Genomic DNA, 20,092 nt, shown 5'->3' with positions numbered 1-20,092 from the left:
TCCTAGGACCATCACAGGCTACGTTATATATAAAAATGTTTTAAAAAAGAATTGTCCCGCAAAGCATTATGGAGTGAGTTTCCCCAAGTGCAGCAAATTTTGTATTATTGGCTCTCCCACTGTGCCGCGAGAGCCACATTAAGGATTCCTTGAGTTCGCGCTCCATGAACCTTTTAAAAAAAATTATGAAATAAATGTAAAATAAATACAAAAACTAACACCACCATTCCCATAACAAAGAAGCAGAAGAAACAACACGCGGCCATGTGGGGGGATGCGGCAAGGCAAAAGAAAAAAAATAGTGCACCACACTAAGGTATCTCGCCAATTGTGTAATAATCCATGTAACAGGGTCAGTCTCTAAGGCGGTAAAGCAGCCTCAAGGAGGGACAAACGTAAAGCATTTCCCTACGAAATTAAAATAATTTTGAAAGGCAGGCAAAGAAACAAATGAAAGAGATGGGAGTGAGATGGGTGTGGTTAAAGCCCACAGAATAGATTACAACAAGTCGAAAAGGACAGCACTTGTGTGCTGCTCTACTCGACCTAAAAAATGACACAGGGCATGACTACTACTAGTATTAACCTCATTTTGTAGAACCTAGAAAGGGGAGGATGTGTCATTACAAGCAAAAAAAACTTTGGTGCCAAAAGACTTATAAGTAACATTAAAGAAACTATGTGGTGTAGGTGCTATCGGGATATCTTGCCCCCTGAAATGCAAGATAGATGAAAGCCACTGATGATTCAAAGAAGCCAGACTACGGTTCTTATCATATAAGCAGAAACCAAGTGGATGCTGATGTTATTGTCAATAGTAGAAGGCAGTGCACGACAGTACCAAAAGACTTCTTTAGGTAAGACTGGTTAACAGTGACATTCTATTACTCATTAAACAGCCTGGTAATCAAAGACCTGAGGAACATTCCCAGTTCAGACCCAGACAGAAAAGAGGTGGGCAGCATGTGCACACCTGCCTTTATGAAAAGAATGAATAAACAATCCCAGTGCTAACAAGACAAAGATTATGCACATCTTTCTGCATGTACCATAAGAATGCACCAAAAACAATATTACCGGCTTGGTCAGATCACGTTGACACTTTACATCACTTCTCTGTATCAACTTAATTCTGGCTGCTGTTTTTTATATTTACCGCAAATGCAAGTTGCTGTTGCACCTACAACGCTGCCATCCAACTCCACTGCAGAAAACCACACACCATTCAAGCAATTTCACAACGAAAGGAAGATGACAATAGAGTGAAATCAGAGAAAGTAGTCAAGTGTCAAGAAGGTCCGATTCTCAAGTTGAAGGGTCCACTACTGTCTTCAGTTCTTGAAGTACAATTATCAAAGAGAGCAATTGACCAATCAAACTCCTTGATGAGATTTGCAGAGCATGGCTCCTATCTGGAGCCTGCCGAGCAGCTGGTCGATAACAGATTAGCACACTGATTTAACAGGAACTCTGTGGGTTTGCTTGAGGTTGGAAGATGGTCATTCCGAAGTTTGTGGAAGCCACAGCATGAAAGATAAAACAACTACAACAACCAGTAGTCTTTGTGCAGTAGACGTTTTATAACTATTTTAACCTGTAGCTTAGCTTATTCTAAGATTTGTTGATTAGTGATTTCAAACTTTATTTTTGTTAAAACCCTTGGCATGAAGATATGATGCCGAGTGCTATGGACTATTACAGGGCGAGAGCTAGAGCAATCACTGGGGGTGCTGGGGACCATGTGTCAGAACTATGTCTGCAAGTTATAAGGATATATATATATATATATATATATATATATATATATATATATATATATATATATATATATATATATATATATATATAGAGAGAGAGAGAGAGAGAGAAAGAGCGAGCAACACAGATATCAATAACAGGGCTTCATGTGTAAGCCTGTACTCATCGAGGAACCCTGTACACTGTACAGGCTGGGGATTTTGTTGTTCTGCTTTTCTAAACTAACTCCTAACACCTCTAGTTAGTTTTGAACTTTAACCTGCCTGACTGAAATTTTTAGGGCAGGAGGTATACATTAGCAGTCATCCAAGAAAGCAACGAAAAGCCTTCAATTAGATTCAGGGGCTGAATTACAGTCAGGATTGCTACAATCATTCAGAGCCTGGATTAATGGAAACTGGTGCCTTGGACTAATACATTTTTTTTGGGGGGGGAGGGGGGGGGGGGGGGGTTGGGATGGCATCACTATTTCAAAATGAAAATAAAAATGATAGCATCAATCTGCTCCCACTTTGACATGGCCAATCCATATTGTGGTTCCTAGACGGTTCTTCACTGTCCAGTTCAGTGTTTCTATCCTGGTCAACACTTACCTCCAACCTGTAGACTATATTAATAACAACCGCAGAATAACTTAGTTTAGTCTCCTTGAGCAGAGATGATTCAAGCACAACTAGTCAAATGAAAGCCTGCCTCCTCTACCTGCCACCCCAACTAATTGTCAAGGTCAGAGAGCATGAGTAGTGACTCTCCAGGCAAAACTATTTGGCAACCACGAGACAGTATCACAAAGAAAACAAGCCTTTGTAATGCAATGGGTCTCGCGTTTACCCGAGTTAAACTATTAGATTTGTAAATTCCCAACTGGACTTTTTTTTGCCACATAAATTGAAAATAAAAAGTAAAACAGTTGACTTAAGCGAGGCAAAGAGCCATGGCTGCCATGAGCATGAGCGTGAAGGCGAGACACAAAAGGAAAAATAGGTTTGCTCACAGTCAAACATATCAGCAAACGTGCAATTATCTGTGTAACAGGGTCGATAGCCAAGCCAGTAACAAAAGTGCCCCAAGGAGGGACAAACGTAAAGCATTTACCAGTGTCATCAAAGGATTTTTGATAGGCAAGCCCACGAATGAGTGAAAGTGATGGATGTGAGATGGGTGTGGTTAAAAGCCCAAGTAGATACCAACGCGTCAGAAAAGCAGCGCTTGCGCGCTGCTATCCTCGACCTAAAAACAAAATAAATCAAGGATGAAGGGAGCATTGCCAACATGGCACACACAGTACATTTAAGATTAGATAGATTAGCAAATATCTAAGTACCCTTGACTTGGCCTTACCAGGAAAACACTGTGCACATTCATATAAGACTCCAAAGTCTTCTAACAACTTTAACATTAATGAAACGCCTGTCAGCCAAATACTATTTGAATAATATACTGCAAACCAAAAATACTGAAATTGAACTTCTTCATATCTGCTAGCGGTCGTATAAACCCTTAATTAGACAACAAAGAGCCAGAGGACAAACCCTAACTCTTCAGCAACCATAGAATCAATGCAGTGCTATACTAAGATGGATAAGTGAAACCCACCCCCTTCACTCTCTGGAGGGGGCAAGGCGAGGGTAAGAGGTAAACTTTTCGGAGGTAAGACACGTAATAGTCACTAGGACACTCAAATTAACAGCTTTCATCTATATCAAGGTACACTGTGAAACACTAAAACAAAAATTGTAATAAAAAAAGAAATACAGCAAGAGGCTCATACGATACTAGCCGAAGAAAGAAATTAGTTCTCAGAAACTCACCTTACATTTAAATGGATTTTGTTGTAGCTTTTCTAACAGCTGAATTGTGAAAATCTAACCAGTTAAAATAAAAATACTGCAGGATACAAGGCCAAATAGGGTGCATATATGTGTTGCAGACATTACATATCTGGGGCACCATATTATGGTAAAAAATGTGTCAATAATGACATCTGCACTTTGAAACAGTCTTTATGGAATCCACCATAGGTAACAAAGAAGACTGAGGATTCGGAATTAAGTTGATTCTTTCCAAGCCTTACCTAGTCGAGGAAACCAGAGGTTTTGGAATTTCATCCAAACCCAAAAAATTGAACACACGTTGTAAACACCAATGGAAAGCAAATTAAGAATCTTAAGCAGCAAAGGGACTGAAGCTTACCAATCCTTTAACAAACGTCATATTAAACATTACAAGATTCAAAACCTAAATTAAGCAAGGGAGCAAGATCTCAAGGAGGCTAATGTAAAGTTTATCAAAGTGCCTTATTACTGTCCCACTAATTAGGAAGAAATTATCTTCTGGCATATTCAGGTGGACTGCAATATCTCAAAGATAATGTCTGTCGGAATAGATGAGGATCCTAAATCAGCAATAAGTTTAATGTTAAGATCATCTGAAGCCTCCAGCAAAAGTTTCATGTTAGGATTAACAGCCAAGCTGCAAAAGCAAAGTCATTAGCACTTATCAAGCAAGAGTGTATTTAGAGTGCTCAAAGTGCCAGGATAAAGTGTCTGTTGTTTTGTTTGTGGCTTTATTATGAGGATCTCAATAAAACACTCAGACAGAATGCACTGCAGATCTTAGTTGGCTATATCCTGTGCCATGCTATACCACAAGCTACCCAGTTGCACTATGGTCTCCGCTGCTGACACATAAGATGTGATGCACAGACTTCACTGGCAAATAAAAAAACGAGTGATGGGTGATCGCTGTGTATATTCAAAGCTGCAGCTCTGGATACATATTTGTTAGTCAAGAATACCAAACAGAAGAGGAGAATGAGTAAAAGAAAATTTGGGATAGCATAGATCATCAGGTGAAAAAGTTTGAGGTAACTGAATCAGTTGAAAACTGTTCCTCAGAAGGCACAGGAACTTATTGTGAAGGTTCACACGTTCATACTGAGTGGACATAAAGACTCAATTATAACTATTACAGTTTTGTTTAAAGGAGTTGAAATTCAGCCTGTGGTATAGGCTGAGACGGAGAATTAAAACTTACAAAGGTGGAAAACGAGGGTGGACTGTGGTGCTTTTTGTCTTTTGCCTCCCTCTTATGTTTTTTTTTTTGTAGTGCAAAAGAATGACCATTCAAGAAAAGTGTGGAGCAGAAACTTGAGAATTTAGGATGTTTGAATACCAGCAAGATGTTTGGGTGAATATGAGCCATTGAGTTCAGCTGCACCAAAACCAGATAACATCAGTCACAAATCAATTTGGGTAGTAAGATGTCCGAAGCCCTGCACTAGCTCCTACCTACTGAGTCAGTACTTAATCAGAGTCACAAATTAAAATTCAATCTATTGAAGAAGTGTAGGTTAGCTTAATACATATTCATACATCCAGTTTTTACCCAAATGTGTTTATTTAGAAGAAATACAAAAAAAATAATATGAAAACAACCTATTATATAATTTTCCCGTTCGGGAACATAATTATGTCCAAAGAAGACTACTGTTTCACGTTAAAGTATTATTCAATTTTTGTACTATTCATAGGCCAAATCCAAATTTAATTAAAAACCAGGTCCAAAAAACACAGCTTCCACCAACACATATTTTGAAACCTTTCCTCTGACAGAGAACATCCTTGGAAACTTCAACCTGTAAAGGTTTCCACAGTGTGTGTTCTGCAGTAGCGAAACGATCAAGCCAGTGTTCTGCCCACTGGTGGAAGACACCGTGTACTACCTTTGAGTGCAGCCACTATTGCGATCCTCTGGGCAAGGTCAGCTGAGTTTGCTGCCCTAGCACTTAAAGATCGTTCCAGGTGCTGTGCAATCAGGTAGATGCCTCAAGCATTCAGTCACTTCCACAGACAGAGCCTGCAGGCACTAAACCCACGACCCCACTCTGCCTTGTTCATTCCAGTATCAGATAGCTGTCATGTTGATGGTGAGAACTTGTACAGGTTCTCCTTTGATAATCGGGAGGAAAGCTTTATGTGCCAAGTGAACTTCCCACAACTCTACTAGGTAGATAAATTGGTGGGCTTCCGGCGGAGACCAGCATCTTCTGATCTCCACCTCTCCAAAACGAACTCCCCAACCCATCCACAATAAATTTGTCATGACCATCTGTTCTGCATGGGGTACGGAAAGAAGTATGCCATCGGGACAATGGCGGTGTAGCAGGAACCACTGTAGGTCTTTTGTAGCCTCCTTCAACACCTGGATGGAATCCAATAAGTTCCCTTGTGCTGAGCCCAGGGAGACTTCAGATCGCACTGCAGAGTTAGCATGTGCCACTGGTGTCGTTCACAAACTAGATGCAGGAGGCTAAGAAGCCTCAGAGCTGCTCTGACTGAGCCCCAAGTGAAAGGTCAAAACATTAGGATCACAGCCTAAATGTCCGGAACTTGTTGAGGCAAAGGGAAGATTTGAACAAGCACTGTGTCGATGATGGCTCCAGTGAAGATGAACCATTGTGAAGGAGTCCGGTGTGACTTTCACATGTTGAAGGAAAACCACCCTGAAGTCAAACTGATCTCCACAGATGGGCAGCAACCACCACCATCACCTTAGTGTACACCCATATTGAGCTGACAAAGCCAAAGGCAAGCACCAAGAACTGAAAGAGCTTGTAGCCTACCTGAAACCGCAGGTGTCGTCTGTGATAGTGCTGAAAGGGAATGTGGAAGTTGTAGGAAGCTGGCCTGGTCTGTGGTGGACACCTATGGTGATGGCACCATATACCGTGTCCAGGCAACCAGTATTAGTGAATGTAGGCAGTGCCTAGAAAGCCAGGTCTCTCGAGAAGTAGCTGTGGATATGCAGACAAGACTTATCTAGGAGGCATGCAAAGCTTATACAATACCAAAATAGTCACACAGTACCTTATCACACCTGAAAGGAACCACACAGTGTTACAAAAATAAAGGTACTTTATTATAGTAACACCACACTAGATTACTTATAACTGGAGGTAGGTACACACTATATACACAGTAATAATTGGTAATTGTTGCAAGAAACAACAAGCATTGCCAAGAATGAATGAAAAATAGTTAGGGCCCATGGGGAGGACCAAACCATATACTAAAATAGTGGAATGCAAAGTGAAATCCCCACCCAAGGATATGGAGTAATTAGAGGGGAGATGGAAGAACTAGGGACCCCAGGAGGTGAGTACCTGAGTGACCTCCAGCCACCAGGAAAGCAGAGGTTAGTACCTGGTCTTCCAAAGGTCTAACAAGAGGACTTAGAAAAGGAACTTTTCAAGAACAGGACCAGACCAGAGGAACCCAAAGGTGGATTCTGTAAGAAAAGGAGCTGCAAAAAAAGGGGACAGAGTCCAGTCCACGATGGAGTGTCCAGACGAGGCAGGAGCCACTACACAACCTTCTGTGGACGAAGATCAGGGTCGATGAGGGAAGATGGAGATCAGCTGTGGAGCCAGAGCTGCAGAGAAGTCCTTGGAGTCGTGCAGGTGATGTCCCACGTCGGTCGCTGGATCGCAGTTGGTCAGTGGTCAGGAAGACCACCAACTAGCCTCCGAAAATGCAAGTTGGAGCAAAAGAAGAGTTGCAAGGCTGAAGAGGACCAGCAAAGCCCAGGGTACCTGACACTTGGAGGGGAGTCCGGGCTGAACCTCAGCAGTCAGGAGAGTCAGCAGAAGCGGTCAAAGCTCCCACCGGCAACCCACTGGCAGCAGGCACAGTAAGTTTCCGTGAGACCCAATCAGCACACCTGGAGAGGTGTCCCACGTCACTGGAACAGCAGAGGCGAGACTGTCTTTGAAAGGATGAAGTGCTGGGGGTCAGGGCTACTGGAAGTCTGAAGATCTTGTGGACCAGGAGTCAACAAGCCTTGGATGCTGCAAGAGTCACTGTGCACAGGGGTTCTGTCCTGCAAGGAGAGGCAAAGGCTCACCATCTTCCAAAATGGGCACAGGGCAGAGAGGACCAACTGGACCACTCCAGACCACTACCTGTGTTGCAGGATCCACACAGTTCCAGAGGAGAGCAGATCCACGCAGCCAGACATCGCTGCCTTAGGTTCCTGCAGATGCAAGAGAGTAACTCCTGCACTCCAAGGAAGATTTCTTCTTGCTTCTTAGTGCAGATGAAGTCTTGCCGACCCCAGAGGATGCACAGTCGTAGAAATGTTGCAGTTGCTGGAAGGAGACAGGGAAACAATGTTGCAAGGTGAGGTAGTCTCAGGAGTTACAGTCTTGTTGGTCACCGAAGTGTCCGGTTGCGGTTCCAGTGGCCAGGATCAGAAGAGATCGATGCTGAGGAGTCCTGGTGGAGTCTTGCATGCCGAATCTGGGGTCCCACCCGCAAGGGAGTCCCTAAATAGCCCTAAAACGGGGTTTGGTCACTTTGCACGGTGACCACCTATCAGGAGGGTTCTCTAATGTGCTCCCAGGGGCCTCTGCACATCGTGCTTTCAAGATGGCAGAATTAAGTGGCCACCTGGAGGAGCTCTAGGCACCACCCCTGGGTTGGTGGTGGACAGGGGAGTGGCAGCCCCCTTTCTATGGCTCCCCTGACCAAGACAGCTTGAGCTTCTCCTCGGAAAACGGACAAGTGGTCCACTCAGAGGTGGTGTTGCGTGGAGGCAAGTTGGGGGATGTGTCAGAAAGAAGGGAATAACCATTGTGTATGACTTGAAGCATCTAGCGGCTGTCTGTGATGCTCTTCCATCTGGGGAGGTAAAAGTTGATATAACCACTCTCTGGGCGATCGTGTGCTGCAGAGGGTGACAAAATGGTTCTGCGACAGCTGTAAAGAAGGGGCATGAGCAGATTGTTTTTCCTGTAGGCCTGGACACTGGCAGCCACATTCCCAGCCTCTGCCTTCAAAGGCGTGAGAGGCCTGTTGCTGCCGAGTCATAATTGGTTGTGAACTCTGATATCCTCTTCCAAAGCCGCAAAATCGCAAAATGGAAACACTGCTGAGGAACTGCCCGCTGGTGGTGCCAGTCCAAGACAGCGCAGTCACTTTGCTGTCCTTTAAGTGCTTTTAGGTTAAGTCTGCCTCGTCTTCAACTAGATGAACCCCATGGAAGAGCATATTCAATAGTGACTATTGAACGTCACTCAACAAAAAAAATTAGGTGGAGGAGATCCAAATGAGGTGGCAAAGCTCCACACTGGCCCCAACTGCTCTATCCAGACAGTCAGTAGTGTCCAAGCAAGATCTTATGCAGTATATCGCAGTGTCTTAGCCATCCTGTTTGAGGCATTGGATGTTGTGACGAAAGTCATCTGGGACCACTGGCAAGATATCTGTCACTATGTCACATAACACATGCAAGTATCACCCCAGGAGATAGCTTGTGTTGACTGATCTTAAGGCAAGGCTAGTGGAGGAGAAAAGACTTCATGTGCGGTGTGTGGTGTGTTTTTTCCACCTTGCAATTTGTCTGTTCACTGAAGGGGAACATCCTGGATTTACCCAGGTGCCCAACATTGTGTCCATGAGAGTCTTGTTGAAGGGGAGGAGAGGCTCACCAGGGACGGATCCACCGGTGGTAGGCCATTTGGAGACTGACAGGAGACCAACAGGAGGCCAACTCGGATCAATAGGGCCCTCAGGCTTGATCGAGAGATCTGGTCTGGTGCCAAAGATTCAGGCTATAGCCCCCTTTAATTTCCTTATCTGCTTCGGCATCGCCAAAGGGTCAGAGAAGTAAAGTTGATTTGGAAGGAGGGTCAGAATAGGTTCCAGGGTGGCGGATAGTCTGCGGCCTGGAGGTACCCATGGCATTATGCAACTCTAAATGGTGAGCGTGGCAGGATGTTGACGAGCCGTGTTTCGATTCCCCATGTTTTTTGGACCATTTTGACTTAGCTAAGGATCTTGACTTCAATGATGAACGTTCACAAGATCGGTCCTGTGAGCGGGGGAGCGTCCATGCCCTCAACCAGGTGGTGTTGATCTTCAACTTCTGTTGATTTTCCACTAGTATAACTTGGCATTGCAGTTCTGGATAGCCTTGGGATTAATTCTAGCACATTTATCAAACAACTTTGAATCATGCCTGGAGCCCAGACACCAGAGGCAGACCTTGTGAGAGTCAGTTATCAACATCAGTTGGTAGCAGTCCTTGCACAGTTTGAATCCCATTATTTTTGGAGGGGAGCTATCCCTTGCATACAGGAAAAAATAATTGGAGAAAAACGTCAAAGCTGATGGACATGTAGAAGCAAGCTCTGAATCCTTATCATATCAGTAAGCAATGATGAATCAGATATAGTGAACTCGATATCACACCTGGGGCACGACAGACATAACAATGCCACAAGTAGCCACCTATGACGCACCAGGAATTTCCTATACAAAATCTTCTAGAGATAATCTTGCGCCTGTGGAAATTCACAAGGTCAGAAATCTGTGGTTAGATGTAAACCATCAGAAATTAACTTACAGGATAAAAATTCCCCACCAACTCATTCAAGGATTACGAGGAGCTGGGAGACAAATCCACTGCACTTTATATAGTGCACAAAGCTGGTCACCAATGGCATTTCTGTCAGAGGATGGCAAATTTGAGGAAGAGTTTTATTTACAAATGGGACCCTTATAAGAAGTGGAGACATAATAAAGTGGGGTAAAACCACGGAAGGTGGAGTGTCAACTGAAGTCTTTACGTGATTCCTCTCTTTATGCACAAAAAGAGGCTCTGGGCAGAAAAGGTTAAAAATGCACTGGGTAGGGGGTGGGCTGATGTGAGAAAAGGATTCCACATTGGGTCCCCTTGTACATTAGAAAAGACAGTAGGTTCCCGAGAGGCTTTTATTTTTTTAATGGTCATGTCTGCACTGGATGCATTTGAGACCAGTTAGGTAGGAAGGAGAGCCAGACTAAGATGAACTAGCAAACTCTACACTTATCAGTCTTCTCCAAATTCTCTACAGTAGTTTGCATGGAAGTGTGTCTCACACAAAACACACACTGTCTAACCGCTGATTTACATGGACTATAGTAAACGTGTGCTTGTAGATAAGGTATTCTCAATGTTAATTCTAAAGCAGACACCATCCCGTGTAGGGCATTTCTGAAGGTAAGATGGTTACCAGGTAGTGAAGAAAGAAAAGACATGCACATTTAGAAAGTAATCTTTCACTATGGAACTTGCAGACAATGTCAATTTGCATTAGATGTGCTTTGCAAATGAAGACATTCTTGTGTTTCTAAGGTCAAGCTGACTCTTGGTACTCCTAACCTTAGAGCTTATTAAAAGCCCAAAAGATGTACAACCAACAGCGACTTCAAATTAGAATTCTTTGTGACCAAAGAATGCAAGACCCATTAAAATACAGCAACTGTGCCTTCCCCGTCTTCCAAAAGTAGACAGTATTGGTCAGAAACACACACACAGGAGGATATCAACAAAAATACTACAAAGCTATACTCTCACCACTTTACCTTCCATTGGAAAAAGAAAAAGAAAAGCTTATCTCACCATCAAAAATTAACCTTTGAAACCTAAATTCCTACCACCTTCCTGCCACATGAAACATACTGTATTGAGCATCCACATTACAAGAGACACAGGATAGTCCTGACTTCCTTCAGCAATGAAACACAACTTACACTGGCATCTATTATGGAGCTGGCACAATGGCAAAACCTACACTAGTAGTGTACACCAATCTGCTCTCAGAAGCAGGATATCAAGATGAAGGGTCAGTGGCATGTGAAGCCTACACGAGAGTGGAATTCCTATAGCCCAACGCCCAGGACATATTGTTAGACGTCACGGCCATCTCCAAAAAATATTCCTGATGGAAAATCAGTGTACCCAGATTCAACACACTTATGGGGAAAAATGAAAATAAATCAGCATTGGCAAAGTCAACTGATCCGACACTGGTGGTAAAGTCTTTTGGTTTTGTCAATGTGTGTCTTGTGCTGACATGTCGTTTGAAAAACATTATTGTTGTAGGAGCTGCCAGACCATCATCATTGTAACAAACATTGGAAAAAAAGTACAAAAAATGGTCTTAAAAAGCACATACTGCCACAGTAGTTCCTGGCACTGAATAAATCTTTGTGTGCCAATATGCCCCTTGTGGAAGAGCAGAACGCAATCACTCACATAGCCAATAGATGGCTAGCGAGAGAAATACAATTTTAATAAAAACAAAAGGTCTTGGTTAATGCCAGACTTAACTAGGGCCAATTCTTAACCGAAGTCACAAAGTGCACTCGTGGTATATGTCATTAGTGCAGAATTATGGCTTTTATGAATTCACACAAATTTACTGAAGGAGAACAGGAAATCATACTCCTAGAAAATATTTGTGAACTGTATTTTGGCATGAGCAAATATGCATGTGTAGATTTGCTCATGCAAAAATCTATTGAGCATCTACAAGTTCACTTTCCTTCCAACCACTTTTTTACCCAACCCTGGAAGAACTTCTACTTCTGCCACTGTCAGGAGTAAATGTCCAACCTTTCCCAGTATGGAAAAAGTTTAGAGAAAAGCTGGTGAAAATCCTTAAAACATGTAAGTTAGTAGACCTGCACAGACTCAAAGGTATTCCAACTTTGGAACTACTGACTGCTGTTTCCTCCAGCCCAGAACGCAGATCTGTTGAAAAGTGGCAAAATAAGGTAGCAATAGCCCTGGCATAAAAAGAGAGGCTAACATCAGAGCTCTTACATAATGAAATTGCTGCCACATTTTGCCGCCACACTACATGGCACTAGAGGGACAACTAGATTTTTTTTTTTTGAAGACAAGTAGATTTATGAAGCAACCTGTGACAAGTTGATATTTTATTAAATTGCACACTCCTGAGGCTAATTTTATTTTTACCTCTTTCAGCAAAACAGTCACATATTGAACTTGGGGATATACCGTGCTATGAATATAAACACCTCACACATAGAAGCATGCACAAAGAAATTCCTATATACGGACTTCATTATATAAATGGGAGTAGGGAGTGGTAGTGGGGTCAAGGTCTTGTCCCATAATGAAATTAAGTCCAACAAACCGCTATCCAGAGTGAGGACTCAAAATTCTAAAGGGAATCGTCTTTCCACCCAGGAGTCGAGTAAAATGAAAGTAATGTCAATAATCAATTACCCCTTAGGCTGTTTTTCAAGTTCTCTCCACTGACATTAGTATATTTATGTTGTTTTCATTTCATATCTTGGGCAATATTGAATTGAACTATTCAGGTTTGATGTTTGACCTGCTCAAGACAAATAGAAAAGAACAATACAAACTCCAATAGTTCCAGACTGGTACTGCCGATGATATAAAATTGACAATCTGAACATACAAAGTGGCTGCAAATACACATAATAATTCCTCCATTCCTAAACGTCTAGGTCAATTCTTCATAACAATATACATGTAACAATAACAACTTTACTTAAAATTTGTTTGCTTCATTCAGTATTATTCCACTAGTTAAAAACTCAAAAAAGAAAGGAAAAAATGACTTAGGAAGAAGTCTGAAACAAGACCGACCTATCCCTGGGTGAGATTGGATGGGATAAGTGTCTCTGGCATTATTTGTCTTCACTACTGACAGACAGATACCGTCACACAACCCACCACACGATGCCTGTCTTTGAATGGCGGAGCTAGAATGCAAGTTAAGTGTATTAATAGAGAAAACAGCTAGCATCCCAGCAAATATAATATGCAATCCAATTTAATTATTACATAGTATTTTATGTAGACTGATTTATTTTTGTTTACATTAAGCCAAAAATAATGTTCAATACTGCTGTTTACATTCACATGCTAAATGAGTAATGCTTTAAACCAGTAAATAACATGTATAATCCAGTCTTTATTTATTCATATTTAACCATCAAAAACTGAAAGATACAAATGTGTAACTGTAAATGTCTTGTATTAGTGTGTAATGTGTAACAAACCTCACTGGTAGAAATCGAAGTCTGTTCCCTCCAGGCCCTCATACCTCATTGAAGCCAATTCTGTACCTCCAAAAACCTGAAGAGTTGGTTGCAGCAAGAATTCTCACTTTGAAATAAATGAGAAATAACTTGGCAATAATGGCAGTATTTTTAAAGGCAGCCACATGCTTAGGTCACATGCTCTTTAATAAAAATAAAAAAATACAACATATAATGTTGCAAAAAATAAGGGTTCTGGAAAACACCTCCACTGAAACATTCTTTCAAGCACACCAAGTTACTTGCATACACAAAATACATCAATGGGCCCATACTACAAAGATATAAAAAAAACTCCAACTAAACACATATAGAACCATTTACAGCAACGCACAGATATTCAGACACAAACTAAATACGATGCTACTACCAGGGAACTGAAGGAAAAGTCTTGAAAATGTATGAAAGGAGATCATTCTTGGCACCACAAAACTAGGACAGTTTCAGATCCCAGGCTACACTGGATCATGTAGTTTACACTCCTTGGTTTTGATCCCTCTGATTTTATCGGTCTCTTACTAGCAAAAGATTCTACAACTTGCAGCAAAGTAGACAAGAATTAGTATCTTGTAACTCCAGTAACAGATGGTGTCAAATTATCTATACATATAAAGAGCTAAGAGGACCAACACCTTTTTGTTCCAAGCTCTATAAAGGGGTTCAGACAACATTCTTTAGCAGAGCTGTACTGCAAGGCCCTAAAGACACCTATACGAAGAAACCTTTTTCCATAGTTAAGACTACATGCAAACAACCAAATGCAAAAATATTTTCATTCAACATGAGATGTGGTGTTAAGGTATAGGAGCACTGGTAACAAAATCTGTGTGTGTCTATGAGTTCAAATACTGTGCTCAGTTAACAGTTACACCCACAAGAATACTCTTCAAAGCCTAATCCGCTAGTCAAAGGGTCTGAGTATTTCTATTATCAATATCTCTGAAACATGGAGACAACATGAGAGTAAATGAGAAAGAAGTGGGTTCGCTCATCACCAGTAAAATAGATGCTATGTTGTAAAAAGGAACCTATAGCAGGCTGTTCCTGTCCAGTTCCATCAGTCAGAGACAATTTTCATTAACTCACCCTGCTCTAAGCACTTCCCAGGCTACAGCAGTTGCCTCGGTCTGCTTTTACCAAGTGTCTATTCCTGGGTCCCTGCTCCTTTCACTTGGACCTCACTAATGAAAGTTACTCTTTCAACAAACACTATATTTGGGATCTCATTTTATGCCATGAAGCACCTCCAACAAATTCAGAATACAGCAGGGCATTTACTGAATGCAGCTTCTAAACAAGAGTGAGTCGTCAGTCATCCCAGCGCAGAATTGGGTTGCTACTGGGAGAAATTAAGGCCAAAGTGTTTTGCCAATTCCACTGCATTCTCCACATTTAACAACCTCTGTTCATGATCAGTGAGATCATCCTCTACCAACTAAAAATTTTCTAAATTCTGAACAAGACTTTGTTTTCTCACTTGTCCTTGAACCTAACTAGAATACGTGGCCACATATTCAGTTATAATTTGCGCCTTGTGGAACTCTGTACCTTTCAACTTCTGTTTCACCACCAACCAAATAGCCTTGAGAACAGGAGTCAGTACTTGTCTCCTACCCTGTGCAGCCTTGCAATATGTATTTTTTTTTTTTTTAAACAGATTTGGTGTTACTGCAAATACTGGGTTATTCATGCCTCACATGCCATAATGAAATGCAAGTCCTTGCATTTCAATTGTGGGGGTTAGCATACATTTTAAAAACTCAAAACCAGTATAGAGTTTCACTTTAAATTTATTTGATAAAACATATCGAACAAGATTCCCATATTACGTACAAACCCCCTTTCACAACTAGGTAGTTGTATTAACTTATAACCAGTCCCTTTGTTTAAAAATCCTATTAAAGCGCTTTTGCTAAATGGATTTCAAGTTTCTATTTCATGTGTGTTTTGTTACTCATTCAGCTCTCTAAATAAAAATTGTATTATGCTTAACTGTTTTGTAAAAATAATCTTCAGGACGCCTGCACATTGTCTGGTTCACCCAATTTAAATTTTAGTATTGTCTCCATTTCAAAATGACAGCTGTGATTTGGAAGCTAAATTCAAATTTCAATCAGCTTTCCTGAAGAAAGGGTTGCTGATGTGTTCTGAAAATAGGTGTTAAGTGCATTCTCCAAATTAAAGAACAAAACAATACGTTCTAAAACCTATTTTGCAAGAATATGTAAATATTATATGTCACAGTAATCACTGAACTCCGAATGAGACATTCTATAATTATACTTAAAGCCTATTAAGGGAACAATACTGGTTTGGGAGTACTGCCAACTATGAAGAAATACAGAAGAAACTAAAACCATCAAAATGAACCCAGGAGCACAGGCGAAACCGCTGAAGAATATACAAGCAACATATTCTTAACTTGTATTCTTATAAACCATGAACATGTCAGACACTTTAAAGAACAATAAACAAAAAAAATTTAAGTCCAAAAATCTAACGAAGACCTAAAACTTTGGGTACAATATTTAGTCACTGATGCTTTAACAAAGAATATCAATGTGCCCCTGTTAAATTTGTGGCCATTTATCCGTCACAAAAAGGAGACTCAACATTGTCAATAAGATTATTTATAGTCTATGGGATCAAGACTCCTTGGTGACTTGAGAAGACAACTGAATAGTCTGTCAACACACAAGTGAGGTAAAAGCAGATGTCAATTGTTTGTATACAAGACCAGCAAATCACCTGCATTGTTGAAACAAGTTCTGAAAATGACTGATTTTATACTCAAAACTACCCTTTCTTATTCACTGAAAACCCATGTGAGGGACCAGGTTCGCTGTCTATCACACCAACTTCTTTATAGCTGTATATAGCTACTTGTCAAACAATCTGTAGAATACCAGATGGAATTGTTGTGATGATAATCTATGGATAATAACATAAGTAGGAAACACCAGAAGATATTTGAGAGAAAGGCTATGGTAACATTTAAGAGCGATAACGTTCTATAGTGGTTTGAAACCAGTATAGTTGATTAAAAGGGAAAGCTAGCTATTTAAATTGTTACATGGAAAACAAGATCCTAATCTGGAAAAGAAAAGACAATGGAGAAAGGATTATCATTGTTACGTCAACCATAATAAAGAGAACAACCATGAGTAGAGCTTGTATGAGTTTTTAGACCTAACTACATTGATGCCAAAAGACCGGATTCAAAAAGATCACACATTTTCACAGTGGAGTCTGAACAACATGCAAAACGTACCTGCCTCCTTGGCAAACAGAAAATAATATTTCAAACAGAGAAATTATGTGAGAAAGACAATTTGAGGGCAGATAAAAAAAAAATAAGCCTGCAAGATAAAGAACCAAAATAGGTGGTTAGAAAGAGTATCAAGTCAATGAATTACTCAGAACAATAACACGCTAAACAAGAAAAAACATGATAAGCTAAAGTAAACAGCATAATTGGTAATGCCTAAGGGATACCGAGGAAAAGATGGCAGCATTCTCAAGGCAGCTGTCAATTTGAATAAGCCAGTATCTGAATTCCCATGAACCATTTACACAAGCAAAGACACTGAAAGACATAAATGGTCTCCACAGAAAAAAAAAAAAAAGAGTGCCTGGCTAGGTGTAGCCCAAATCCTCCATGGTATATGCTTGCACAAAAGCAGCATTTGTTAAACATGGAACAACTAAACAATTCTGCTAAAGCACACAAGAAAACAAAATACAAATACATTTGCATCTTTGTCAGACTAGTTGTGGCCTACTTGATGGGATACCAGGATAATAACCTAAGTAGGAAGCACTGGAAGATCTTTAAAATAAACACTATCATAACACTTAAGAATGATACACAATAATGTGTAGTACACTTGCTTCAATTTACAATAAGGTTCATGAAAACTAATTTGGTAGAACAAAAGCTCCGAAATCTGATGCAACACTGCACTAATGTTGAAGAAAGGTGGAAAACAGATTGGATTTTAACATTATACAAAGTAAGCAACAGACAGAACAGACATTTGGTGAACACTTCTAATGTTAAAAAAATGGACAGCCCCAATAAACTCAAGTAAACAAATCGTCCATTTCGTAGATAAAAATAATGAGAATGAACTAGGCCCACCTCCATTAAACAAAATTGGCTAATCTGACATCTCATGGAAATCAGGAATATGAAAATCAAAAGATGTGCAGAGAACATTGTAATATAATGTAGAGAACAGACAAAATACTAAGCCAAAAAAAAGGTGGAGAAGAGAAAAGAAAACAGCTGAAATAGAGTATATAAACCGAAAATGACTTTTACATTTGAAAGATATGACATAGGCAATGAAAAACACAATTTTAACACTGTAATTAATGTACAAAATAACTGCAATCGAACACTACTCTGGTCTAATATTGGTGGATTTTGGTTCTTTTAGTGCTTAACTTTTTCTAAAGGAATCTTGATAATTGGTTCAAGATGATGGTCAGAAAATGCTATTTGCATTGTATGTGGACTCCCAGCGCTCAGCTGAAATGGCACATATTGAGGAGCACACTGAATAAGCAATGGTGGAAAGATGTTTGAAAATACTGTGCTAAATTAACCTCACAGTGGATTTGGAATTCAGAAAAGACTGCATGGTAGTGCTGCAACCTACTTGAAGAATATCAGGTACTTCGTAAAAGCAAGTATTCACATTGTTTTATTTTCTGGTCTTGAAAGGCGTATGACAAACGAGCCCGTAATGAGTTGTGAAAAATATATAAAACAATAAGTAAGTCCTGTGTATAACAAGTAGACTTTGAACTAAGGAACACAAGATACCAAAAATGTGAATGAAATTCCTAATAATTTATATGGATATGGCAGCATTAGAAGCTCAGTGAAAATACAGGTTGACACGAACGATACATTGCTCAAGCCAGCAATAACTAGAGGTTTCATGCATAACTTTATATAAAACTAGTTGCATAATGCCCTTATGATTAACATTTGATTAAAAAAAAACAATCAGAAAACCTATATGAGGAAGAACCTCAGTTCTGACTTGATATATTCTGGAATCAGCAACACAATTATAATTGATACAAGGAATGAATTGTTAAAAGATGGTGTGCACATACCCAATGTGTATGACCAAATGATGCATGAAAAAAAGAAATTAGTCACCAATTTTAGTGCGCACACAATTTATTTGCCTGTCCGAAATGAAATACAATGAACTGTATTTTAGTAATAGAAAAGTTTCAGAGTAAATTCCCTAAAATCTACATTTGAAGATTTGCTTCTGTGCTAACTCTAGGGGGATTCCTTCCTCGCCACATATATTTATTTAATATGCCCACACAATGTCAGGCTTGTTGTCCATAAACCAGGCTTTCAATCCAGCAATGATAGGTGGTTGAAGGTGATGAATCAGTCTTCCCATGCTGAACTATAGGAACTGGGGGCTGAGGGAGCAACAGAAAGATGTTCGTTTTTCAAGAAGAGAGGGGATTTTGTGAACCGTGAATGGTGGCATCAAACTAGTGCTATCAGAAGTAGTCTATTAAAGAAATCTGAACTTCAGAAGAGTCTCTTAAAACAGGAGTAATTGGGGAAATACATAAACTTACACAACAAATCTGAAAAGGCAACATAATTTAATTAATTCCTGCTGCAAACAGATCGATCCAAGGCCAGAGCCAAGTTTTTAAAACGGGCCTCTCAACATACTGCTTGTTATTTCATTTGTGTGCAGCATGTTGCCATCTACTGAAGAAGTCGACCTCTATTTTTTTCTTCCCTGGTTCGGGACACTACAGGGAGAATGTAGCTCAAGAGGCCAGTACCAAACCTGAATCTCCAAGTTCCGTAGAAGAAAGAAAATAGTTCACCTTGATAGTTTAATCATAGCATAGAGCCGTAGTTTCCTTTGAAAAGAGGGTGATTTAGTCCCAAACAAATAACCATAATCTTCAATGTATTGCTGTAAAGGTCGTTGTCCAGGAGAGTTAAGTATCCTAGAGTTCTACAATTCCTGTTGAATATTTACCAGCTTACTAAGAGGAATCAGGGTAACTAGTGGATTTTGGAGCATTAACTGGAGCCCTCCCTTCTACGAATTAAAGGAGAAGAGGATAAAACCACTGCCTGGGAATTTAATCTTTTTTGGGCTGTAATTTATACTGAAGCCAATTTACTGCAAGTCGCACCGCAGAAACTCACAATGAAGCCAAGAGTACCACAAGCTTAAAAGGACAATACATCCAGTAGTCTTTGCAACTATCAAGTTGAAGTCACATGATACAGCAGAAAATATATCAACTGACAGTTTTAAAAATCCAGTCCTCTGGAAAGTAAGTCCTACAAAATAGTCAATGACTACTTCAATGAACTATGAAACCAAGACTATGACATAATC

At 40.3% G+C, this 20,092-nt stretch overlaps 1 protein-coding gene across 5 annotated transcripts in view; it reads right to left on the bottom strand.

The window, feature by feature from the left end:
- NFAT5 (nuclear factor of activated T cells 5) overlaps positions 1-20,092 on the bottom strand; it is a 643,105-nt gene that overhangs the window by 452,568 nt on the left and 170,445 nt on the right. The window contains exon 1 of one of the 5 annotated variants that reach the window (XM_069216881.1): positions 13,228-13,325. The exons of the other annotated variants lie outside the window; for them this stretch is intronic. The gene's annotated coding sequence lies outside the window, so the exon portion shown is untranslated. Of the gene's footprint in view, positions 1-13,227; positions 13,326-20,092 lie in introns of those variants that run through there. 5 annotated transcript variants of the gene reach the window in all.

Source organism: Pleurodeles waltl, chromosome 12, assembly GCF_031143425.1.
Source record: "Pleurodeles waltl isolate 20211129_DDA chromosome 12, aPleWal1.hap1.20221129, whole genome shotgun sequence".
Taxonomy (NCBI): domain Eukaryota; kingdom Metazoa; phylum Chordata; class Amphibia; order Caudata; family Salamandridae; genus Pleurodeles; species Pleurodeles waltl.
Note: the sequence above shows the minus strand (reverse complement) of the source record. Positions and strands in the feature narration are given on the sequence as shown.